At 41.2% G+C, this 27,108-nt stretch overlaps 1 long non-coding RNA gene across 5 annotated transcripts; it reads right to left on the bottom strand.

The window, feature by feature from the left end:
- On the bottom strand, positions 1-26,669 carry LOC112058810 (uncharacterized). 5 transcript variants are annotated; one of them, XR_010600670.1, is made up of 7 exons: positions 23,056-26,669; positions 19,918-19,951; positions 19,603-19,637; positions 18,263-18,322; positions 16,968-17,038; positions 7,949-14,656; positions 1-3,084 (listed from the first exon to the last, which is right to left on the bottom strand). It is a non-coding gene; the product is annotated as an uncharacterized LOC112058810 (long non-coding RNA). The 5 variants fall into 5 exon arrangements; XR_010600671.1 differs by having other exon boundaries at positions 23,176-26,669; XR_010600669.1 differs by lacking the exon at positions 19,603-19,637 and having other exon boundaries at positions 7,949-8,019; positions 9,251-14,656; positions 23,056-26,667.
- Positions 26,670-27,108: the final 439 nt, after the last annotated feature.

The raw sequence follows: 27,108 nt of genomic DNA, 5'->3' as shown, positions 1-27,108 counted from the left end.
GTGTCCCGATATTTCAGTTTTGTCATCTGGTCACCTTAACAGACACTGAACACCCAGCTAGTACAGGTATAAAAGCAGTGTAGACAGGCAAGTAGAGTAGAGACATGCCAAAAGCTTATAGCATCCATGGCTGTCTACATACCCAAGCAGTGCCTCCCGCATATACACTGCTATTTTTAGCAGTATAGTGTCCTGCTGCATCCCCACTGTGAGAGCCTTTGCTCACTGCAGTGAAAGACTCCAGCAGTGGAAAAAGGATCTGGCACAGGAGAGGCAGCCAGGAAAGCCTCCAGCAGAGGGGAGCTGCCAGACCCCTTCTGCACTGCTTCCCACTGCCAGAGCCTTTCACTGCCACATGTAGCTACAGGTATCTTACACACCACTGCAAGAGTAGACAAGGCCTAAAAGATTTATGCCAAGTGTTACTTCATTGAACTGTATGAACCTTTTTAGGATCACATAAGAAAGGCATTGTATAAAATAAAATGGCAATGTACTATCACACCATAATCTCAGCTACTGAAAGATCACTGGCATTTCTTTGAACAGCATGAATGAACATAATTGGGTAGATTTAATATCATCATAATCTATCAGCAAATGTAGCATTTCTATTCATGTATGGATCTATGTGAAAATACCTGCATATTTTAGTTTATTTTTGACTAACATTTACTAATCACAGTACTGAATCTGTTTTACACTGGGATAATGCCACTAAAGACAATGAAATTATTCCAGATTTATTCCTGTGTGAATAAAGCAGATTTTGTCGGCATAAAAATATGCTTCCCATAAAACACACATTTTCAGTAAGCGAATTGCTTTTGTACTATAACTGGGCTAGCTCGGTGTTAAAATTCATCCACATCTAAAAATAAATATATCTCAAGGACAGTTAAGTACTTCTTAATTGTGCAAGGGTCAAACTTTAAGTTAGTGTTTGGATTAAAGCTGTTAAATGTGACTGCGGATGAAGCGAGAATGGTGGATGCTGGCAATATGCTTTTCCATTCAGAAAAGCCTTTAGGCATAGTTAGGAGGTTTTGTATGCACTAAAATGCTTTCTGTGGATGGCCCAGCCCCAGACTGAAGCAGCCCCAAACTTGGCAACACAGATCAAACATAGGCAAGGATTCAAGACATGCAAAAAACCCAGAGGGCTTCTGAAAAAGAGAGTTAGAAATGAAAACATATGTATCTATTCAAAGGTCAGACATGCCTACCTAAAATGGCAAAGATGTCAGTTCAGGGTAAATATGAGGTTATGTTAGTGAAAAAATTTGAAATAGTGAAATAGGTTCACTATTCTTCCAATGAGGGAATATTTTCATTGATAAAACAGTTGTGCTCTGCCATCAGTTGCAATTAGAAAAATGAGTTAATTCTGAGAGCTTATAACAACATTTCTAAGAAAAATTGAGAAAAAACTAAAATGTTGTTTCAACAAAGAAAATCTAACTCCTGTATTTTACAAATCCGTACTTGACAATAAAGCTACCCAGTTACGTTTGCCCTCTTCAGAGTCCCCCCATAGCCCGTTATCACCCAGCCAAGAATGTCTTGGATTCAGATACTTAGCATAGCACCACATACAGAAACAACAAATGTAACATACTGCCCTTTAAAATGTGAGGAAATATGGTCCTAGGAGCACAAGGAAAGTTAGTAAATCAGGAAGCCCAAATTATGTTTGCAATATAATCAGCCACAATATAGTCACAGAGAGTGCAGGCACTGAGCTGGGTCCCCAGCAATGCTGTCTTCCCCAATGGGGGCAGCGAGGAATTCTGGGTGAGTCAGCAGGAATTCCTCAGGGGGCTCCAGCTGCAGCATGGGTGGCCCCTCTATGGTCTTTCAGAACCAGGCTGTGCATCAGAAGCCACAGGACACACTTGGTCTTCATAATTCTATATTCCTGTATATAACAAATTGTCTTAACAAATAGCAATGGTGATATAAATTCGTTGTGGGGAAAACAGAAAGAATTTTGATCTAACAAAAACCCTCTCTCTCTAAGTCATTTATTCACAGGGAGGAAAAAACATAGGGAAGTTCTGAATATTGTGCTGTTGGGCAGCAAATCTGGATATGTTCTTGTTGTTCTGGGGGTTCTGCTGTTGACATGAAGGAGGCTGTGGATGATTGGAAGGAGGCATGCACATGAAGTACAGCCAGATCCAATTGACAGTGGAACATAATATTCTGTGTGGAGGAACCTACACTGATCTCTCTCAAAACTGGTGAAATTGAACTTGCAAAACTTGAACCCTGTCTGTGCTGCAGAGATTGCCTCCTGGATTATGTGTTGTCACTGGCTGCTTGCTTGCCTATGCAGTCTGTCCTCTCCCCCTGGCCACCAGTGGTGACTCTAATCAGTTCCCCAGGGAGAAATATCTGATCACACCTTCTCACCAGCTAATGAGCACAAGCGGTTTCAGTTGGATGGCGGCTGCTTAGTTTCTGGTGAGAACAATCCATTCCCCAGTCCATAGGGACACAATCAAAGCACAGACTGGCCACAGTGTCCTGGCCCTGTCCTCTCTCCCAGGCAATATTTCAGAATGTTGTATTTCCAGAGATAAGGTTGTCATCATAACTCATTGTGTAGATATGAAAGATCACAACCTCCACTGTAAGCTTATAAAACAGTCGTATTAAATCAGTGTCCTTCATAGATTATTAAGTGTGTGTGGGGCGGGGGGAATTGCCAAAAACCTTTTACATTGAAATAAAAGCTCTTTAATTCACCGTGTAAAAATGAGAAATTCACAATGGTGTGACATTTGATGAACACGATGGTGTGACATTTGATGGAGTGAGCAGCAGAATCCTTGCCAGACATAGCGCCATCTTCAACACATGGGCTTGCCGTTTCGGACGTTCTGAGCACACTCTCTCCCCACATTTACTCCTTGCAGCAGGGCGTCGCTAACGTCTTCGAGTCCCACCAACGTGATGAAAGGGGAGACAAATCCATAAAGGCCTGCCAAGGCCATGCTGAAAGGCCAGGCAAAAAGGACCAGTATGAACAGCCAGAGCAAACTCCACATCAGATAGAAGCAGCTTGTCTTAAAGTGCTCACTGAAACATTACAAAATAATCTGAATTAGTGCCAAATACATCTGACATTTTTCTTTCTGTTCTTTTTTCCCCCTCTATGCTAATCATATATAGCAAAAAATAAGATTGAGTCAGTAAAGGTGATCCAAATGCAATATTACAATCCTCACTTGGTATCTAAATGATACAAAATAATGGACAACACCCCTCTCTGTAAGCACAGTGACCTGATTTACAGAGCAGTTATTTGTGTGCACATTTCTGTATGTGCCATTTGGGCCTCAGTTCTGAAATGTATTCATTCACACTCCATCCTTGGATGAAGAGGTGCTTATGTAAATGCTAAGGGCAAAATTTCAAAACTGGGCTTGTAAATCCATATTTACACACTTAACATTAGATTTAGAGCTCAACTTTAGGGACCCAGCTCTGAAAATCCCGGCCTAAGTAATCAGATTCAGATATTACTGAAGTATCAAAGGGATAGCCATGTTTGCTGCTTTTACAGATTCAGACTAAGAGTCCTGTGGCACCTTACAGACTAACAGACGTATTGGAGCATGAGCTTTCGTGGGTGAATACCCGCTTCTTCGGATGCATCCGAAGAAGCGGGTATTCACCCACGAAAGCTCATGCTCCAATACGTCTGTTAGTCTGTAAGGTGCCACAGGACTCTCTGCAGATATTACTGAGTTTCCAGAAATAATTATGATTATGCAGAAATGGGGGTCTCTCTCTCTCTCCTTTTACTGTCTTTTCACCCCTGCTCGTCGTTTCTGCTCTTCCGAAAGGCTTAGCCCTCTGCTCTCACAATGAGCCATTTTTATTTGGTATATTTCCTTTTATTTTAAAATCTGTCAAGCTCTTCCTTCTTCCATCACCAACCCCACATACATCTCCTCTCTCCCACCCTCGCTCAAAGTTATTCCTTTCATCCTTTCCAGCTGTCAAGAAAAAACAGTTTTAAAACCGCATCTGGGCCGCATCTCTCAGCAGTTTTGTTTTTGAAGGGAAAACCTTTCCCAAAATTCAAACCAGTGGAGCCATTGCATGTACACAGCTCCAACTGCTGGAGCTATGTTTATAACCAGTGTAGATAAATCTACTTTAAAGTTGCTATTAAAAAAAAAATTGGTGGCCAGGACTTTGTCCACACTAGCAATCCAACCAATTTTAAAACTAGATTGAATTTTTGGGAAAGTTTCTGAGGTGCTCAGAGGCACTTGCTGGGTGGGCTAGCTCAGCTCAGCTTTGTTCTTTCTTCCCACCTCTCTGCTGCACAGCTGAATGGGGATACAGTTTCAAAATAACACAAATTCTTGGGGAAGATGCTTATATTGCATTTGGTCCTCCATACACCCATGGTCTTTTCTGGTTTCAGTGACTCTCTTGGCTCCACTAAACCCTTGCATTCAGCGCTCAATGTAGAACTGATTTTTGGTTTGCCGGTAGTTCCCAGACATCCAAAAAAAAAAAAAATTGATTTGGATCAAACTGAAACTTCTGAAAATCTTGACGAATCAAAAACATCAACAAAAATTGTTTTGATACAAACTAAATATTTAGCTTGATCCAAAACAAAACATTTCATTTTGTTTTCAGGCAGTTTTTAAATAAAAAGCAAAGGGCATGAAGAGCTAGATTCACAAAACAGCCAGAAGAGAAGGAATGCATAACTGCCTCCCTTTTGCTCAGTGATTAGGGTACTCACCTGGAATGAGACCAGAGTTCAGTTCCCCCCTCTGCCTAATGTGGAGCAGGGATTTGAAATTTTGGTCTTCCAGATGGTGTACTGAAAACTGTATTAAAAGTACAAGCTATAATTCTCAGGACTTTTTCCTGTCCTGCTTGCAGACTAGGGAGTATTCCTTGGAAGCATGCAATTTGGGTCTAGCCTCAGTCAGTCTGTAGACAGCCAACCTAGAGTAAGGTGGGGTGAGTTGTGCTTCTGCTTTAGGGATCAGCCTGTTTTACCTCTCTCTCTGTTTTGGGATTCTGGTGTATATTAAGGTTCTGAATTCTAAGAAATAAAGTAGTGTTATGTTGCAACCTTCCAACAAGAGAATTTATGTTTTTATCTAATTTCTCTGTGTATACCATGAACATAACATCCCACATTGTAGGAGAGTGGCCTAAGCAGTGGGATATTCTGGGGACACGTCACGCTCAATTTCTCCCATTAAAGTCGTACCACTTTGAATAAAGAATCATTAGTGCAAAGACTTGGATTTGGCTCTCCCCACTCCCAGGTGAGTACCCTAACCATTGTGCTGTAGGGTAACATGGGGTCAGCAGGTCTCAATCTTTCCTCCTGAAGCTGTTCCACTTTGTATAAATACCTGAATAATCACAATGCCAAAGAAAGAATGAGAATGAGTCTAGGTCTTGGTGGGTAGGGGACACACTGAGGGGGAGGGGAGAACCCAAGTGCAGGGCCCTAACTTAATTAACTATTTAATTATTTATACACAGTGCAATAGCTTCAAGCAGGACAGATTTATCTGAACAAGATTTTTTTAAATTTATCATTATTGATGATATCTCCGATTATAAATAGTTTCTGTTTACAAACATATAAAGCATATTGCTCCATTCTGGCTACATTTACAAACGGCAGCCTCCCTTGTACGCTTAATGTGAACACTGTAGAAAAATAGTGCTATGCTACTACTGATCTGCTTAAACAGCTACAAATTGGACACATGGCTAGTCTATCCTGATGCATCCTGTTATCATTGTTACTTCAACCTCCCTGCCTACTTGCATGTCTCACCCATGTTAGGTCTTTTATTGTAGATTGAGAGTGGTTTGGGTCAGAGATTGTCATTTTCTAGGTGTCTGAACATTACTGAGCACAATGGGGTCGTGACATACATGAGATAAAATAACACACAAATAACTACATTAAAAGAACATTAAGGTTGCCAAGTTGAGAACTCAGAAGTGGGAAAAGCCACATATAAGGATGCCTGTGCAACCTTAATTTGGGCCCGTGTGCCCAGGGAGCTTGGTAGTTTGGGAGCCAGGCAGCCTGCTAGGGAGCTGGGTAAACCACTAGGGGAGAAGCTGGCCAGCTCTAAAGGTCTGGGAACCCGGCAGCCTGACTTCCAGCCAGAGGGCCACACATCCTGAGAAAGTTTCAGAAAGTTTGAAACAAGATATGGTTTCAGTTTTTCAATTATTCATTCCCATCTGGAATTAAATTATATTTGAAATTTCACTGAACAGGAATCCCAGATTCCAGAGAAGGGAATGAGCCCCTCAAAGCTCCCATTAGAGTCAATGGGAACAAACAGTGTCTCAAGATCAGGTGTTTAGGGCTGAATCTGCAAACCCTTCCTTATACAAAAAGTCCCACTGTTTTTTTCAGCGAGACTACTTGCATAAGGAAAGATTTTCAGGTTCTAAGCTCTTCAAGACAGGGATGTACCATTTTGTACAAGTAGCAGTGAACACTTATGATGCTGTCTAAAAGAGAGATTATTTTGAAATCAGAGATCCTTATGTAATATAGTCTCACCCATAACATATAATTTATGACAAAGCATTTAAGCTCTAATGCCACAAAAGGTACTTAGGCATCTAACTCTCAGACTTAGCCACCAAGTCCCACTTTTAGGCACTGCTGGAATCCACAAAAACCCCTGCTCAGCTGCCACCTAACCCTATAGGCACCTACATTTTTGCAGTAAGAGTTCCCTATGTGCCTATGTTTATGTCTCTGAACAAATGCGCTGCTGCCTCCCAGTCTAGGTGCCCAGGTGCTTATCTCCCACCTGAGCTCCAGAGCTGGCCACCAACTGGGAGAAGATAAGTGTTCAACCATCTATCTTGCCTGTAGGGCCTGATCCAGTAGGTGTGCTCAGTGGCCACACAAGGTGTCACAGGAGGAGAAGCAGCAGTAACTGCTCCTTTAGCCCAGTGTTCAAGGTACTCACCTAGGATATAGGAGACCAGTGGTTCAGGTCCCCACTCTGCCTGCTGAGAAGGGTTTTGAACAGGGATCTGCCACCCTGTGAATGTCATGGACTATGGGATGGTCCAGCATGGGTCTCCTTTAGTCTCTCCTATTGAAGTTGTTCTACTTTACTCACCTAAATAGCAGATCACTGTTCAAATCCCTTTTCCTCATCAGGCAGAGGGGAGAACTGAAATCAGGGTCTCCCACAGCCAGGTGAGTACCCTAACCACTGGGCTAAGGATTATAAGGGAGTTCCTCCTCTTTCCTCCCTGCCCACTCCCTCCAGCAATTTTGTATGGAGTTAGGCAGCATCTGAGCATGCAGGTCCTAGAGGAAAAGTAGGTGGCCAAATGCCTATTTTCCCTGGTTTTTGGATCACAGGCACAGATAGACACTTCCTTGCAGCCTGGACTTAGGCGCATCTCATCTCCATGAGGAGGCACAGCTTGGAGTACCCCCCTCTCATTGGCAGCTCCCCAGGGGCGGCTCTAGCTTTTTTGCCACCCCAAGCACCGCAGGCAGGCAGCCTTCGGCAGCATGACTGCGGGAGGTCCCGCGGCTTCGGCGTACCCGCCACCGAATTGCCACCAAAGCCACGGGACCGGCGGACCTCCCGCAGGCATGCCGCCGAAGGCTGCCTGACTGCCGCGCTCGCAGGAGCGGTGGTGCCTGGAGCTGCCACTGCAGCTCCCATTAGCTACCTCAGGGAGAAACTCACCTAGAGTGCTGGGTTTTGTGGATTGCATTCTAAGGCACCTATCTCTCCCCAGGCATTGTAGAGGGAGCCTATAAGCCTAACAGGTCGCATTGTTGTACCAGTGACTTTTCAGGCACTGAAAAGTTAGGCATTGTGGTGGTCAACATCACAAAGCCTAAAGTTCCTTTGTGGATCTGGGCCTTAGAATCAAAACAAGAAGTCCTTACCTTCCATCAGACTTCTGAGATTTCTCACCCTTTTCAAGCATTGATGATCAGACAAGCGCCACCTGAAGACACTATGACAAGACAGTCAGAATAGTGTAAATGCCTTCAGCAAAAAGTGAATTGACTATACCTGGAATATTGCATTCAGTTCTGGGCACCCAAATACCAGAAAGATGTAGGTCAGTTGGAGGGAGTTCAAATAACAGCAACAAAAATTATTAGTGTGCTTGTAAGAAAAAATAAGGGATTGATCCAAATCCCATTGAAATCAGTGAAAACACTCTCATTAGCTTCAATGAGATTTGGATCAGGCCCTAAAAGCGCTTTGCTATCAGAAGATTAAGAAAGGGGGGGAGAGATAACTAACTATAAGTAACTAAAAGGGTTAAACATTAACAACTGAGAAACATTTATTTAGAGTGATATACACTATGTAGTTATTTACTGTAATTAACAAATGAATTTACTCTGGCCTTTAATTATATATCATTATGTATCATTGTAGATCTTATAAGTGTATTACTTTAGGTTGGCATTTTCAAAGGATGCTAAGGGATTTAGGCATCTATAACCACTGAAATTCAATAGGCAATGGGCATTTAACTCCTTTGGGTTACTTGGTTGTCTCTGACTGAGAGACTGTTTTGTTGATCAGGTGCAGTAATACCATAACAACAAGCACGGGGTAAAATTCAATAAATAGATCAAATAAACAACAGGGTGAATGTTAAGGATGTCTACAAAAAAATCAATCAGACTGGGAAAATGTCTCCCAAAGGAAATGGAAGAAGTCTCTACCACTCGAGACCTTTAAAGCAAGGCTAGAACACATGCAAGCATCTCCCAATTATTCAATGGATTTTATCCTCCCCAAGTCCCTGTGAGTTAGGGAAGTTCTAGCCCCATTTTACAGATGAGGCACTGAAGAATAGGACAGATTAAGTTGATTTATGTGAGGTTGCACAGGAAGATGTTGTCTAAGCTAGGAATAGAAACCTAGCCGATCTCCCGAATCTGAGGCCAAGTCCAATACCCTTCCCACTAGACCATCCTTCCTCCCCAAAGAATATGAGAATGGGATATCAAATAGCTGTGGTGAGAAAGGGTGGGCCAGATTCTCCAAAATGATCTGCGTGAGTAGGCTTTGGTATCTGTAGGGTCTTGCTGGTTTCAGGGGGTCTCTGCATAGGTATGTTTGCCCACGGGGATCAGCTTGCAGGAGTAGGGCTCTACTTTAAAAGTTAAATACTTTGTTTGACTATATACTGTAACAGCTGGAAAATAGATCAGTAAAAGGCTTACCTTAAGACAGAGAGATTTCTGCAGCCTCTTAATGAAAAGTCACTCTGATCCAGGAATTCACTGACGCATAAACACACAAGCAAGTCGAATATCACAAGGACCTTGCAAAATCCCTTGTTTTCCCTTATGCAACTTGACTGAGCATGATCCTACAAAGGGATGTAAAAACATCACTACTTCCAAAGCAACTAACGTGATGTCACAAACAGGCTTATGACTTAATGAGGGAAATAGGCAGCCGGAGCAGATGAACTCTCAAGGAAAAAAGCTCTTGTTTTCATGATAATATCCCTAGTTGTTTAAAGCAGGAGAGGTGAAGAAAGAAAAGTTAAATGCTATATATGTGGACTTGTCTTGGAATAGAATCTTTAATAAAGCTCTCTGTGTGGTTATTGGTTTTTTAATATTCATTTTTATATATTGCCTTTGCCTTGCACAGTACATTTATTTAAATAAACATATATAATATTAATAAATTCAGGATCCAGCCATACCAATGTATATCTTACTCCCAAAGCCAATATATGGGGAAAAAATTAGGGTTATTACAAAAACACAAGTGGTCTAGTGGCAGAATTTTGCATGCGTGGTGGGAGATTCCAGTGTTATTCCTATTCTGACACACTGTCATTCAAGAACATCACCAAGTTGTGTTATGCAGCAGAGACAGACTGGTTCATCATCCAGAAGTGCTCCACATCACTCAGCATCAACCCCTCATTCAGCCAAATTGGGATCAGTTCAGGCTGCAGGATTATATCGTGGGCATACAGACCCAACAAGCTAATGCATAACCTCTGCCACTAACACAACATGGCATGCTTCTTGTAAGAGGGAATTCTAATGGATAGCTGATGCTACCAAAAGAAGAATGGCCCTCTGGTTAAGATATGGAATTGGGAGTCAGGAGTCCTGGGTGCTATACCTAGCTCAGAAACAGATATCCTATGTGCCCTTGGGGAAGCCACTTAGACTCTCTGGGCCAGACTCTATCTTGCACTAAGGCCCCTTTGCACTGCTTAGGGAAGATATAAGACTCCCTGAGCAATACCCCCCAGTGCAGAACACCCCTGCCCTTGGCACAGAGCTGGCTCTATGCCACATCCACCACAGCCTCACAGGAATGATCTGGGAGTGGAAGTGCAGGAAATGTGAGCCAGAGAAAGGAGGAGGTGGATTGGGGTGTAGTGAGGCAGACCTGCACTGTGGTAATTCGGCACCCCTACAATAACACATAGGGACTATTGCAACTGGTACAGTAGTTAGGACTGCCCTAGCTTGCATGGAGGAGTTGTAGTGGAAGAGCAGATGTGAGCCAGAGGAAGGAGGAGGTGGATTGGGGTGTAGTGAGGCAGACCTGCACTGTGGCAATTCTGCATCCCTACAATAACACATAGGGACTATTGCAATTGATACAGTAGTTAGGACTGCCCTAGCTTGCATGGAGGAGTTGCACTGACCCCCATAGACCCTGAACACTTATGCTGGTGTGAAGTCATACATACAGTTTTATAACTACAAAGGGAATTTCAGTAAACTAAAAGAGGTGGTGATGATAATGGGGGGAGGGGAGATGATGGAAGAGAATAGAGGAAAAAAATCAAATAAATAAGTGAAACGCCAAAGGAAAGAAGCCAGCCAAAGGACAACCAAATCTTACAGGAAAAAGTAATAGGAGGATATAAATAACAATAAGGAAAGGTGAGTGTTAAATAACAAAAAACAAAAATAAAAAACATCCAGAAATGTAAAAGCAAAAAGACAAGGAAAATAAATTGAGAAAGAAAAAGTAGAATAGGAAAGAAGAAAGTAAAGGAAAAGAAAGGGAAGAATAACTAGAAGTCAATCTGGCAAACATGCATGATGTATCTTTACTCACAGGAGCAGTCCCACTGAATTTTATGATGATTTTGGCAGCTTCATTTCAGTTTAGAGTTGAAAACATCCTCTAATTTGTACCTGAGGCTGATAGAGAGGAAAAGAACCACAGGGAACCATTCTAGATCCTTTGCAACGCTCCTTCAGCACTTTAACTCTGAGCCTGGCTGAGTTCCAGGAAGGTTTGTGGCAATGTCACAGACATAGCCTTGACATTAGTAGTGCCCAATGGTAGAGAGAATAATACAGAGAACGCATGTAATGGAAGTAGAGTGAAGAGGGAAATAATCAGTGCTTCAAAATCCCCAGGACAAAACAGCTTTGATTGTATCAATCATATATTCACTTTGCAATGTACAAATCTCTCTGATACACTTCAGAGTCCATTTTACTAGTTACTGCTATTGCTGTACCTAGATTAGAAACAGACAGTTATGATTGGGAGGCAAATTTCATTACACTCATGTGTTCAGTTGCTTATTTCTTTCCAAAAAAAAAATGACCCTGGAACTGATATTTCAAAAGGTAGTTAGGGGCACTCAGCCTCTACTGCCTCCCTGGAAGGGACTTGTCCATTGCACTTTCTGCCTGTAAACAGAAAGTGCAACGGACAAGCGCCTTCCAGGAGGACACAGCCAAGGAGACGTCATTTTGACTTTCCCATCGAAAAATTAGATTTTGCGAAAAGGGGAGCGGGGAGGTTGGGTAGGAAAATAATTCGGACAAAAAACTTCCTGACCAGCTCTAATTAGTAAACTTAGATAGACCCCCCTTGTATGTGTACATTAGGATTAGAGCTGGGCAAATTTTTGATTCACTGGCAGTTTCAAAAAATTAAAATTAAAAACAAAATTTGAAAATTCCAAAACATTTTGGCAAATGGAATGAGTTCATTTGAGGTCAAACAAAACATTTCAGTGCACCCAGACCTTTTGTTTGCAGGTATTTTTAAAGAGCTAGATTCACAAAACACCAGGAGGAGAAGGGTGGTGGTGCTGGTGATAGATGTTCTCCTGGGCATTGTCCTGAAATGTGGGAGATCCCTGCTCAAAGGACCAATTTTTATACAGCTTTAACAGGAAATACTGAGACTTGCCCCCAGAATATCCCATAGGCCAGGGGTTAGCTCACCTGCAGTAAAGGAGATGCAAGTTCATAATCCCTTCTCTGTGTCAAGCAGAGGGGGGCATTGAATCCCTGATCTCCCCTATCCCAGCTGTAAGTTACATAGGGGCATCGCCAGCAGCCCCATTTTGTAAAGGGGTCCTCAGTCCCCCACACAAAAAAATTGGATGAAACTATTCCATAAATTGGCCACAAATTAGCCAAATCATTTACTATTCGTCAGAAAAAAATGGCCCAGCTCTAATTATGATACAGTCTATAATTACATGGTGGCTGAATGGAAAAATTTAAAAAAATCTTTTCAGGTCAAATTAAACATTTTGTTTGATGCAAAACAAAATTTTTATTTAATTTTTTGTGGGGGGTGTTTGCATATATTTTATTTTATTTTTGGAGGCGAGAAAGTATTTTTGAAACTATTTTACAAATTTAACCCTAATTCACAAATAATTTCAGTCAACCCAAAACTGCATCTTTCAGCAAATAAACTATTCGTCTGAAAAATTTTTGCCCAGATCTACTCATCAGTATAGTGAGAGTGCTAAACATTAATAGGCAACAGAGGGTCCTGTGGCACCTTTGAGACTAACAGAAGTACTGGGAGCATAAGCTTTCGTGGGTAAGAACCTCACTTCTTCAGATGCAAGTAATGGAAATCTCCAGACCCTCTGTTGCTTTTTACAGATTCAGACTAACACGGCTACCCCTCTGATACTAAACATTAATAGATTGCTTTTCAGAACACACCAGTGAGAGGAAAAAATATTGTTGACACCTGTTTTATAGATGGAGAAACTGTAGAACAGAGTAATGGTCCAAAGCAGAACTGGCCAGGAATTTTTTGACAAAACAATTTGCCATCAGAAAATGTTAATTCATTGAATCAGCAATTTTGCAGAAACATACCGGTTTCAATTAAAATTTCATTGAGAAGGTTTCTCAAGTCCAGGTTGGAACTTCTGGTCAAAACCAAAGAGAGACCCCAGAACAGCACTAGGCCAGAGGTTAGGGCTGTAGGAAAACCAGGTCCAAGTCACTACAAGGCGCTAGAACATGGGTCTCCCATATCCTTAACCACTGGGCAATTGGCTTTCAGAGGTGGGGGGCGGGGCGGGTCCATGTCTCTAAGAGATTACTGGAAATGCACAGGTAAGCATATAGCCAATTTCACCCTGCCATATAATGAATACCCATTCAGTAACATCCAACTAATGTCTGCTGCAGCAGAAACAGATAAGCTCTTATAAACTCAAAGATAATGTTCCATACAAATGTTCACTGTAACAAAAATATGAGAGGAGATATGCAGCAAAGATAGGCCATATAAAGATAGAATGAAAACTTTGAGAACATAAATTTTAGCATGTCTTTAAAGATTCTTGACAACTGGTTAGATAATGTTTCAAGTTTACAGTGTAGTGTATCATAAAATAAGAAAATGGCAAAGCAAAAGAAACTTTAATGTCTGTATTTATGACAACTGATTTTGAATATACTTGAAATTAATATTTCAGTGTAGCAAACTCTCAAACAAAGTTGCCATCATAGATATGCCTAGTAAATTAGCATTATGGTAAAGTGGAAAGAAAGCTAATGGATACTATAAACAATTAAGCTATGCATCAATTTAAATATATACATGGATGAATAAATACTAAAATGAAACAGTGATCTGACAGGAACGCCCAATCTAATTTTCACATATTTTATAATGAGGCCAAATAAAATTCAGGAGCCAAACATTACCCCAAACAGGGTTCAAACGCAGATTCCCATCTTTCCAAATGTGGGCGTCTCTTGATTAGGGCCATTGGACTGATTTGAGCTCTGGGACAATGTTTTCAAAGGTGGGTGCCCACAGTTTGGAACCCAAGCTTTGAGAACTGTGGCTGTTAATCCTAACATTAATTTGAGGTTTAGGTCTGGCGTTTCAGTTCTGGCTTCTCTCTCATTTCAATTCATGTGCACAAATAAGTAAAAACGGCATCATTACTCATTGCGGAAACAGGAAGAATGGTTTTAAAAGACAAAACAGCGTTGCTATAGTTTCCTTCAGAGATTATCAAGTGCCATTTATACATTATCCAAGAACCAAACAACTTTTGTACAGAAATAACTCTGAAATCCAGTGCAGGACACAATAAAATGCTTGTCAGTTGCAATTCTGTCTTTATTGCTCAGCAAAGGGGCTTGCCATTTTGTACATTCTTAGCACACTGTCTCCCCAAATTTACTCCCCTCAGCAGTGCTTCACTGAAGTCATCCAGTCCTATTAAGGTAGTGAGAGGGGAGAGGAATCCATAGAGGCCACCCAAGGCAATGCTTAAGGGCCAGCCAAAAAACACCAGGACGATGAGCCAAAATATTCCCCACATAATACAGCTGCAATCTGCCATCTTGAACCTAGTGAGACAGTTAGAAAATAGGGGTTAATTTGGGCAGGTTCTGTTAAAAGATATTTTATATATATTTTACTTCCTAAGAAAAATTCCTATTCAGGGGGAAAAAAAAGTTGTTTCAGCAAAGCAAATCTAACTCCTATATTTTACAAAACAATCTAATGCAATACAGTTCTCAAGTCACACGTGCAGCCTTGGGTGAAACAAAAGTTATATTAGAATCACTCTCTCCCAGCCCAGAATGTTTTGAATTCAGATACTTATCTATATAGAGCTATGCTAAGTAGCAAGTGTGGCTTTTAAACTACAAGAAAATATGACTCCAGATAAAGAACATAATGAAGATTAGTAAGGCAGGAAGATCATATGATGTTAACAGCATAAAGAAATCCAGGTCTTATTCACAGGCACTCTGAGGGTGCACATAGCCTTTCAGGACGCCAACAGGCAATGCTGAATGAGGTCAACTCCTGCTGCTTGTTGACTGACTTGGGAGATACAGTGTGTACACAACTAGAACCAAATCTGCTCAATCTCAGTACCTGCTGGCCCCTTTCACTGCCACTTCCTCTGGGAGCCCAACACTGGGAGTATGTGATTTCTTTGACAGCCCAATAAAGTCGGGGCCAGAACCACCATAATAGTTGTTTCCCCCCCCTCCCTCAACTGAGACATATGTTGTGAGCTGTCAGGGTCCTTTATTTTTGTCTTGCTCTTTCTTCCAGTAGCCTGGGAAAACATTAAGACTATACATCCTAAAATATTACACAACCCTAAATGCATCTTGGTGCATCCTGCTACACTTGTGAGGACTCCAGTTGCTATTTGGTGGTGATTGTCACCTTTATGTTCCTGTAGGTTACATAAAGGATTCCTCATAAAAGTTTTTTCTCCCCCAGAAAGTTTTCTTCGGACTACTTTTAATGTTATATGTTAATTCAAATATGTTAAAATGTGGAAATGCACAGTTTAGGCATCCAGACAATCTTAACTCTGTTCTGTAGTGGCACTGTGAGGAGAAAAGAAAAAATCTGAATGCATCTTTCAAAATCAATGTACCGTAATCTAATTTGGGACCACAAGCACTAAAATGCCTTAATCAAATCATATGCTTTTTGGATGGTGTCACTACAGGATAGAGTTAAGGTGTTTCGGTGTTCCCTAACTGTTAATGGCTGTACCTTAAAACGTTTGGATTGAAGTTTAATAATAATTCTTAATTTCCTGAGTTTAAAAAGCCAGCTTTTGGGACAATTACAATGTAATTTATTTTACCCTAAATTACTGCTATGTATTTTCAACCTTAATTCCATTTTCTTGTAGTCTTTATCAGGAACTTAATATTGTTATTCATTAAAACTGGTCAAAATTTTCAACAGAATAATTTTTCATCAGAAAATGGAGTTTTGCCAAAATCAAAATGTTTCACTGGAATGTGTCGACAGACAGAATTTTCAAAAGGAAAATGTTAAAATGAATTATTTTGACTTTCTTGTTTCATTTCAATGTGGTTGAAATTTTTGGTTTTGATAATGTAAAAATGTTTGGTATTTTACACTTTTTGTTCCATTTCATCTTGATGTTATAACATTTATATATATATGAATTTAATATTTTATATTAAGTTTCAACTTCATCTAAATGAAATGTTCCAAACTAAAAAATTTTGGAAATACTCTGAGAGAAATTTTGAAATTTCAATATTTTTTCCAATTCAGAACAAAACAAATGTCAAAAAGTGAATATTTCCTATGAAATGGAAATGTGGTTTTCCATCTAGCTCTATTTATTATTTGTAATATAGTAGCTACCGGGTTACCATGAGATGACAGTCACATTGTGTAGGAACTATAAAAACAATGAGTAAGAGAGAGTCTCTGTCCTGGGGACAGATAAAAGGTGATAGAAAGGGCATATCTGAGTTTGACGGATGGGGAAACTGAGGCATGGAGCAATTAAGTGTCTTGACCAAGCTCTTATCAATAAGGGTGGAGCCAGGAGATAAACCCAAATCTCCTGTTTCCCAGTCCAGTGCACTAACCAGAAGACGGCCCTTCCTATCCTTAATTACACAAGTAGTCCCAATTTCATGAGTAATCCTTATTCATGTACATAGTCCCATTGGGTTGAAACTACACACATGAAGGCTTGGGCCTTCAGGTAGTAAGTTCCTTGGGGCAGAGATGTACTATTTTGTAACTGTCTCTAAATAGTAATTGCACACACCTCTGGCACTATATGAATAATCATTTTAAAGTAATATCACTTGTCATATATGAATTATAACACAAAATATATTTTTAAAAAATGGGTACCTTTAACCAGAATTCCCAATTGTCACCTTACTCAAAAAATCGATGATTGGACCAAGCTCCACCTAAGGAAACTAGAACAACAGGATCAGGATACTGTCAAAACAGTTAATGAACAAAATAAATTGACTATGTCTGGAATACTGCATTCTGATCTGCATTGCATTCAATTCCGGGCACCTCAGCACCAGAAAAATGTAGGTTGATTGGAAGCAGTTCAAATAATACAAAAATGGCTATGGTGCTGGGGTTTATTGAGGAAAAGTTAAAAGAACTGCTTGTTTATCAAAAGATTAAAGAAACTGTGATACCCATCTATAAATATATGAAGATGAAGTGGTTAAGCATCAAGGATAGTGAGAAATGACTTAGGGTGTCAAAATGGTAGTCTAATTAGCCATCATGAATTTACACTGATCTTTAATGAAGTATCAGTGTAGATACTACAATATTACTGATTTAAATTGGTTGCTTCTAATTGAGATGCTATTAAGATGCAAAGGATGCCATGGCAATAGGCACTGTGCAAAAAAATCATAAATAATAAAATACAGTAGGAACCTCAGAGATATGAACACCAGAGTTACTAGTGACCAGTCAGCCACACACCTCATTTGGAACCGGAAATACACAATCAGGCAGCAGAAGAGACACGAACGAAACAAACAAACAAACAAAAAAAGCAAATACAGTACATTACTATGTTAAACGTCAACTACTAAAAAAAATAAAGGGAAAGCAGCATTTTTCTTCTGCATAGTCAAGTTTCAAAGCTGTATTAAGACAATATTCAGTTGTAAACTTTTGAAAAAACAACCATAATGTTTTGTTCAGAGTTACAAACATTTCAGAGTTACGAACAACCTCCATTCCCGAGGTGTTCATAAATCTGAGGTTCTACTGTAGGTAAATAAATGATGGGATGAATAAAGAAAATTTAGGGAGGCTCCCGGGAAAACCTTCTTGACAGTGAGATTACTCAGGCTGGGCAACAATGTCCCAAGAGACGTTCTGTTGCTTGAGACATTTAAAGCACAACTAGAAAATGTTATGCACCACAGGGTATAATCTTGCCGTGGCAGTGGCTAATGGACAAGATTCCACAATAGGCCCTTTTCACTGCTGATTTCCAGGTTTCTGTGGTTAAATTAGTAACAGACGAATACAGCAACATATTAGCATCAAGTAGCTGGGGTCCATGAAAGGACACTGCTTTACTAACTTAATTTAAACTGCCCTTTGACACAGAAGGTAAATATTTTGTTTGATTGTGAGTAACACAGCAATATAAGGCTTACCTTTAAAGCAAATGTTTCTGTGGCCTTTTAAATGACCAGATGTACTCTTCTAGGCATTCACTGAAGCACAAGAAAACAAGCAAGCTGAATAACACCAGGAACTTAACAGAAAAGTCTTTGTTCCCCCTTATGCAACTTGCTGACATCATCTAACAGAAGTGTATCAAAACATTAATACGCCCACAGTAACCAATGTGACATCACAAACAGGCCACTGTTTCATGTGGGCAACAGGGAGCAGATGAGTTGAAACAAATGTCTTGTTGTCATACAAATATCTTTGACAGTATAAACTTGGGGGAAAAGATTTGCCATTGATCACCTAAGAACTGAACACATGCAGTCTACGCTCACACATCCTATACAATTAGTTGCCCTGTCTCTCCTGCCCTTGCCCCTCACTTTGGGTCCCTGTCACACATTATGCCCTACTTTGGGGACGTCAGAGACATGTACCCACTCCACACCCAGTCTTGCGCAAGCACCAAGTGAAGCGACCTCTGGCCTGGCACCCCTTGAGGGGCAGAGGGGGAATGGCTGGGCCATGGGGGCTCCAATCAGATGAACATAGTTACCATGGGGCAGGGGCCCATGGCTTCATGTGGATGAGGGACCTGTCTCAGCAGGAGCAAGGAGCCTGCCTCACCCAAAGGAGAGAGGAGGCAGACTGCCCCACTGCCCGCAGGGAGCGGGCAAGAGGGGCAGCCCCCCCCCAAACCAACCAGGCTCTTCCCCTCCCAGCTGACTCTGAATTGGCCCCAGTGAATTACTAGGTGTCTAGAGCTGGGGTGGGAGCATAAACAGAAACACCCTCAGCCCTTAATCTTTCCTGTCTTCTTCCACACCCACCCTGGTGGGCTTTAGTTCAGCCTGCAGCGTGTTCAGACCCTTCCAACTGCCACCCTATGGCAGTTATTCTTCAAATGTGCCCAGCTTTCTAGGGTATATTTTAACAGGGGAAAAAGAAATCCGTAAACAGTTCTATAAAAAAACATAAAGGCACCATAACTAAAGGAGGCAACAGTAATAAAAGAATAATTAAAATAAAATATTCCTAATAAATTATTATAATGGAAGAGAGGCGGAAAGAGGGAAATAAACTGAAATGAAATAAATACATTAAAACCCTGAAAGGGAAGTGAAAAATAAAAGTAAACCTGAGGTTAAATAGATCACAGAGAAGAGCTGGTAATGGAAGGATATAAATAAACAATTGCAAATTCTGAAAAAGATTAGAAAGAAATAGAGCAGGAAAATGAAAGAGAAAAACAATGAACAAATGAGACACATGTAAGAGCCCAAACCTGCAAACACACACACACACACACATTCTTACTTACACTAGTAGTCCCTTTGTCCCAGACTTAGCACAGAACTGGAAAGGACGAGGGAAAATGTGGTTTTAAACCATTTTTGCACACCCCAGTCTTAAGGCAGATAGGGCAGCTGGCGCTGAACTGGCTTCTAACTTATCACTGATAAAGTTTATAGATGACACAAACACTGGGGGAGTAGTAAATCATGAAGAGGACAGATCACTGATATAGAGTGATCTGGATCATTTGGTAAGCTGGGCACAAGCAAATAGTATGCATTTTAATACAGCTAAATATAAATGTATACATCTAGGAACAAAGAATACAGGCCATACTTACAAGATGGAGGACTCTATCCTGGGAAGCAGCGACTCTGAAAAAGATTTAGGGATATGGGTGGATAATCAGCTGAATATGATTTCTCAGTGCAAAGCTGTAGCCAAAAGAGCTAATGGAATCTTGGGATGCATAAATAGGGAGATCTCAAATAAGAATTGAGAGGTTATTTTAACCTCTGTATTTGGCACTGGTGTGACCGCTGCTAGAATACAGTGTCCAGTTCTGGTGCCCACAGTTCAATAAGGATGTTGATAAATTGAAGAGGATTCAGAGAAGAGCCACAAGAATTATCATAGGATTAGAAAACATGTCTTCTAGTGATAAACTCAGGGATCTTCATTTATTTAGCTTAACAAACAGAAGGATAAAGGATTACTTGATCAGTCTATAAGTACCTGCGAGGGGAACAAATATCTGCTAATGGACTCTTCAGGTATAACATGTTCCAGTGGCTGGAAGTTGAAACTACACAAATTCAGACTGGAAATAAGTCATGCAGCCAATGATTTTAGTTTAGTATCCATTTATTTATTTATCATGTGATGATAGGTTATACTACATATATTCACTGTATGTTAATTAGAGTTAATTTGTAGGATTATGAAAGTATAAGATTGATCAGTATTTAAAGGAACTATGTGGTAGACATTAATAAGAGAAGCTGAAACGCAAAAACCCATAGGCCGAAGCCTCAAGACCTTAGCTTAGCTATTTTGGGTCTTGAAGACAAAAAATAATGGCGCAAGTCAATGACCAAGAAATAACCCAAAAGATAATGGAAAAGAGGTACCAACTGGTAATACTGCAAAAGTATAGCTGGAAAGATTAAATTAAATTATAAAATGCTGTGACAACAAATATTGTCTCTAACATAGGCCCTAACCTCAGAATAAAGGTGGTACATCAATGTTAATAAAAACTTACCCAGCCTATAGAATTCGGCATCCCTTGTGTTTCCAGGGGACATAAACCAATAAGAAAAAGAGGGTTGACACTTTCATGTACATGCACAGAATGTAGGTATAGAAAAAAATCACAGTATAAAAAAGGTTGCCCAGAACAGGAAAATTGAGCTTTCTAGGGGAACTCCAGCAGGAACCACTCACGTATTGATGGTCAATCCATGAGAGGGCCAACAGACTAACACCATCTAGGAGAATGTGAGTATGTCTGTAGGTATAACTGGTCCATTATACTTATCTTTAGGAACTGTATATGCTGTAACATGTATAGCTTTGTCGGTAACTTTAATAAAATTACTAAAAGGTAAATGCTCTTGTAATTGTATGTGTTATTTGCCTATGGTTTCATGTGTTCCTATGAACTTGAAATATAAAACAAACAGAGGTAACTCTGTTGAACTTAAGACTCTAGTTGCCAGAACCAAACCCACTGAAGTATGATTAATCTTAAATAAAATAAAAGGCTACAGATTTGGTGTCCAATAGCAGGCCCATAGAAAACACACAAAACCAATAAGAAACAAAAGTTTGAGAAAAAAATATATATAGATCAAAAGTCATAATGAACTAAAATGGAGACTTCCTGCTTTCACTTATGCTTGTTTGCATTTTATGTTGTTTTGTTTGTCTACCTGTCTGATGTTGTAAGAATTGAGCTCAGGGAAAAGAAATAGTGAGACCGCAGTTGTGTAAAAGGATTCTACCACTCTCTTATGGGTAGAAACCCTATCAGAGTGAGTCAGATATTCCACCCTCAACTGCAAGTCATAAACTCCCCAAATCTGTTAATAAGCTCCATGAATTTTACACTCCTCTGGACTGCATCGCCGATGGAGGATCAAGTAAAACTTTGTGGGGTTACCTTGGTCACCGCCCCGCCTCTCGGTGTACTCCAGCTGTAAAACAGCTACAGGAGAAGCAAGCACCACAAGCCCTTCTCAAATAGAGAAATCCCTATAAGATATTTATCAGGAGCAAGGAAGAGATGCCTTCTATAATTTTTCTAAGGAAAGTATGGAACAGAATAAATTATCTGTTCAGGCATGTGTTTTAATAGACCCACAAACGTCCTTGGAGGCCTTTGTGCGAAACTACATTAAAACCCATGGGGGAGGATTAGTTAGAAAACCAAGCAATGGCATCCTCTGGGCCCATAGATATCCTTGGAATTTAATGTGTTCCCTCTTTGAGAAGGAAAAAGAAAAGAAAAGAGTTCAAGAGGTGAAAGGAATAGCCGTGGATTCTGTATATCTGGCATGTAACATCCTGGGGAGAAGATTTAAAAGAAAGCAACTGTAAGAGACAAGACAAGCCTTGTCCAGAGAGCAGGAGACTAGTGACACATTGAGAGAACAACTTAGTAGGACAAGAGAAGTAAATTCCATACTCCTGGATCAAAGGGACAGTTTGGCAAGACACCTAAGCTACAGCAAGCAACAGTTACAAAAAGCTGGTTATGAAATTCTGATGTGGAGAGACAGAGCAATGGGTCAGGGACGTTCATTTGGGCAAGAAGTGAGAATAGCAGAGCTGGCTCACAGAACACAGGCATTAGAACAAACTTGTGACATTCTGGAGGATATGTATTGTCAGGTAATCAATATTGAAGGTGAAAATGAGGAGATGTGAGTAGATGAGGAGGATAACTGTATGGAGATAGAGTTACCATGGGCGGCGAGTTCTATGGGCCCGTGGTGCCTGCGCACCAGGAATATTCCGGTGCCCAAGCACCACGGGCCCGGCTCCCGCCTTCTGCCCCTGGGTGCCCCCTCCCCCGTGTCCCCCAGACCATTTAAAACAGCCTGGGGCCCCCACTCACCACCGGCAGCTCAGCGGAGCTGAGCAGCTTCCTGCCTGCTCGCTCCCCGTGGCTGCCGGCCTCTCCCTGTGGCACCTGGGCAGGGTGGGTTTGTGTCCCGCCCCAAGCGCCCCTGCGGCCAATAGGAAGCTGTGGAGGTAGTGCCTGGGGGTAGCAGCACACGGAGGCCCCCCGGCCCACCCTGCCTAGGAGCCCTAGGTAAGCGCCGCACCCTCCCCACACCCTCCCAGAGCCTGCACCCCCACCCCCTTCCTACATTCCCCCCTCCGGCCCCCATGCTCCCTCCCAGAGCCTTAGGCAGGTGGGGGATGGAGTTGGGGGGAGTGGGCTCTAGGCACCACCAAAATTTCTACAAACCTGCTGCCCCTGGGAGTTGCCACCTCTATATGTTGTAAATATAATTCCAGATATTCCAGTAGCTGTGGTGGAACCTGGGGAAGAACAACAACGTGGAGGTAGAATTTTACCCCTACTTACCAGATTGAGAGCTAAACTCAGACAGGAAGAACAACAGGAAACTGAACAATGTGGAGAGCTAAGAATAGAGGAAGTATCAGACACAGAAGATTCGGAGGGAGAGAATGGGGGATTTGAAGAAACTGTCAGTAGTGAAGCAAGGAAAAGATAAGTTGTAAAACGTTTTGATGGAAGTTTTGATAAGAAATTAAATATTGCAGGTTTAAGACAAGAAATGAAACGAAGAGCAATTAGTAGTCGTTGTGAGAGTGAGAAGAAAGAGGGACAAAGAATGAGTAAGCCAGACCTGTAACAAACCCATCTGCAATTGTGCTGTTTGTTACAAGAAACTCAGGGAACTATAAAAGTTGCTGTGAAGGCCTGTAAGAAGGCAATCTTAGATATCAGTACCTCTCAGGAAAGTCAAAAGTCTGTGCAACCTGAAATTCCAGCAAGTATTTTTGATATCTTGAAGTCAACTGAATCAGAAGGAATAATGAAAAGAACAAGTGGCATATTTCATTTTGAATCTGATGTGCCCACTGTACCCCATGCCACTTTAGAGCCAAAATCAGAATCTCCACAGAAACCTATGCCAGTGCCAAACCTTCCTAAGATACAGGCACCTACCCAAGGCAAAAGAAAATGTAAAGGGTTACAGCAAAACCCTACATCTAAATTATCTACTGTTAAAGTTGCCCAAAGTTGGGAGATACCAATTCCTCTAGAGAAAAAGAAACCTAGACTCCCCAATATAACCATGAAGGAGAAGAATCAATCAATTCCTAATGTGGAACCAGTAGAATCCAGTAAACATGTCTCTCCAACAGCCATGGTAACACATGTAAAAACCTTAGAAGCCATTGCAAAAATGGTAGCGCTGATGAAAAAAGGAGATCCAGTGGCTGCCCCCACAGCACATTTAGAAACAGTAGTGAAACTGTTGCTGTTAGATTAAGAGAATTTGGATAAGATTCTACAGTTAACTGTAGACAGAGCCTTATGGAATACATTGCCACCAAAATTTCAAGAAGGGGAAAAAAAGTCATTCAAAAACACTGTGCGACTGTTAGAAAGAAATATGCATCCAGACCAGGAGTTACTTTGGTAGCTAACATGAAGCAACGTGATGGTGAGTCACTGCATGAATTTCATAATAAATTTTCTTCAGCTTGGATATCTAATGAAATGCCTGGAAAGGAAACAGAACCACAGTATATTAATTTGCTTGTTAACAATTCTTTAGAAGCAGTTCGGGGTAAAGTAATAATGCATGTCAACCCCGGGAGCACTCTTCCAGAAGTGCTGGATTTGTTGTCTAAAGCCTATATTCAAACCCAACAGAAGGGTTCCAAAAGAACTCACCCTCCTATAGCAGTTGCTCAAGAAGCCTCAGGTAAACCAGTAATTAAAGTAGAAGGCCTACAAACTATGACATAAGGACAATCACCTGGTCCAACAGGGTTGGATAATAATATTAAAATCAGATCATACCCAAGGGGGGGGGCATACCACGATGTCCTCAAATTCAAAATCCCAGATACTATGACCCTAGAAACATGAATAAAGGAATAGGGACATGCTCCTTACCATCTTCACCAACCACAAGCAGGAAACAATTCATGTCTGACATGAATCGTTACCACTCTCACCTGAGAATCCTGACTCGTCGACCCCCTAGTCCTATAATGGACATAATTATTAAAGAACTCCGTCAAATAGGGAAAACACTAGATTCTCACAAGTGTGAAATGCAAAAAATTCCAGGATATTGAACAACCAACACACCCCACCTCAACCCATTGCCGTAACAACTGAACTGGCATTCTGGATTTCAACTCCATGCATGGAGTATGAGAACGACCAAGCGGAAAAAAATGTAAATCCAAGAAAACAGAATGGGTGACGCCAAAAGTCCCCATGCAAATTTGTAGCTTCTTTAGAAAAAGATGTAAATGGGAAACCCACAGTATCAACAATGGTGAGGGGCTGCCATTTTTTATTATTGACATTGAAGCCTCAATCAGCATAATCAATGATAAAAATCCAAAATCATCCCCTTTATCATCAGGACAACCCAGAGTGTTAGCAACATTTGCAAGTAACCAGATCACAGCTGAGTTATCAAAATCAGTAGTGACAGAAATAGGGGACATAAAAAAGGGGGACATAAAACATGTATTTGCACTAGCAAATTTGAAAGAACCCTACAATTTACTGTAAGTATATTTTCTGAGGAAACATGGATGCCTTATAGATTTGACCAATCGCTTGCTATGCTTAACAGTACAGGCATTAGACAATCAACCTGTTGTCATTTGCATTTGTGACATTGTTTCAACTGTAACTAAACCAGGAATGTATATCATAGAAAACATTGCAAAAGGGAGAACTAATGTGCATGCATTAGTAACTAAGCATGTTGTTGCTTTTGCTAAATACAAGCGGGAATGTGAAATGATGGATGTAACTGTTAAAATTTCAGGAGGAAATTTTCCCCCACAGAAGCAATATCCTTTTCTGGATCAGGCCAGACCTTACAGTGTGTGATACATGAAGGGGATGGTGGGGGGAGAGTAGCTTCCTTTGATGGACACCCAGTGAGCCAGTTAGGTATAAAATCCCTCTTGGTGTCTGTTCTCTTCTTGCTTTACCTGTAAAGGGTTAACAAGCCCACAGGTAAAAGAAAAGGATTGGGCAGAACTTTTAAAATTGGGAAAGAAACTTTCCCTTTGTCTGTTGTTCTCTGTGCTGAAGAGATGGGGCTGCAGGAATGCTGTGTAAAGTTTGAACCAGATCATATCTAAAACTACTTTTAACAACCCAAAGGTGTAAGTAAATCAGAATGTTTAGCTAGAAGCAGTTAGCAAGAGATGTTAAGAGTAACAAGAAGGGTTTCTTCAGGTATGTTAGCAACAAGAAGAAAATCAAGGAAAGTGTGGGCCCCTTACTGAATGAGGGAGGCAACCTAGTGACCAAGGATGTGGAAAAAGCTAATGTACTCAATGATTTTTTTGCCTCTGTCTTCACGAACAAGGTCAGCTCCCAGACTGCTGCACTGGGCAGCACAATATGGGGAGAAGGTGACCAGCCCTCTGTGGAGAAAGAAGTGTTTCGGGACTATTTAGAAAAACTGGACATGCACAAGTCCATGGGGCTGGATGCGCTGCATCCGAGGGTGCTAAAGGAGTTGGCGGGTGAGATTGCAGAGCCATTAGCCATTATTTTTCAAAACTCATGGTGATCGGGGGAGGTCCCAGATGACTGGAAAAAGGCTAATGTAGTGCCCATCTTTAAAAAAGGGAAGAAGGAGGATCCCGGGAATTACAGGCCAGTCAGCCTCACCTCAGTCCCTGGAAAAATCATGGAGCAGGTCCTCAAGGAATCAATTATGAAACATTTAGAGGAGAGGAAAGTGATCAGGAACAGTCAGCATGGATTCACGAAGGGGAAGTCGTGCCTGACTAACCTAATTGCCTTCTATGATGAGATAACTGGCTCTGTGGATGAGGGAAAAGCAGTGGATGTGTTATTCCTTGACTTTAGCAAAGCTTTTGATACAGTCTCCCACAGTATTCTTGCCACCAAGTTAAAGAAGTATGGGCTGGATGAATGAACTGTAAGGTGGATAGAAAGCTGGCTAGATCGTCGGGCTCAACAGGTAGTGATCAATGGCTGCATGTCTAGTTGGCAGCCGGTTTCAAGCGGAGTGCCCCAAGGGTCGGTCCTGGGGCCGGTTTTGTTTAATATCTTTATTAATGATCTGGAGGATGGTGTGGACTGCACTCTCAGCAAGTTTGCAGATGACACTAAACTAGGGGGTGTGGTAGATACACTAGAGGGTAGGGATTGGATACAGAGGGACCTAGACAAATTAGAGGATTGGGCCAAAAAAACCTGATGAGGTTCAAGAAGGACAAGTGCAGAGTCCTGCACTTAGGACGGAAGAATCCC

The sequence above is a fragment of the Chrysemys picta genome, chromosome 4 (genome assembly GCF_011386835.1).
Source record: "Chrysemys picta bellii isolate R12L10 chromosome 4, ASM1138683v2, whole genome shotgun sequence".
NCBI lineage: Eukaryota > Metazoa > Chordata > Testudines > Emydidae > Chrysemys > Chrysemys picta.
Note: the sequence above shows the minus strand (reverse complement) of the source record. Positions and strands in the feature narration are given on the sequence as shown.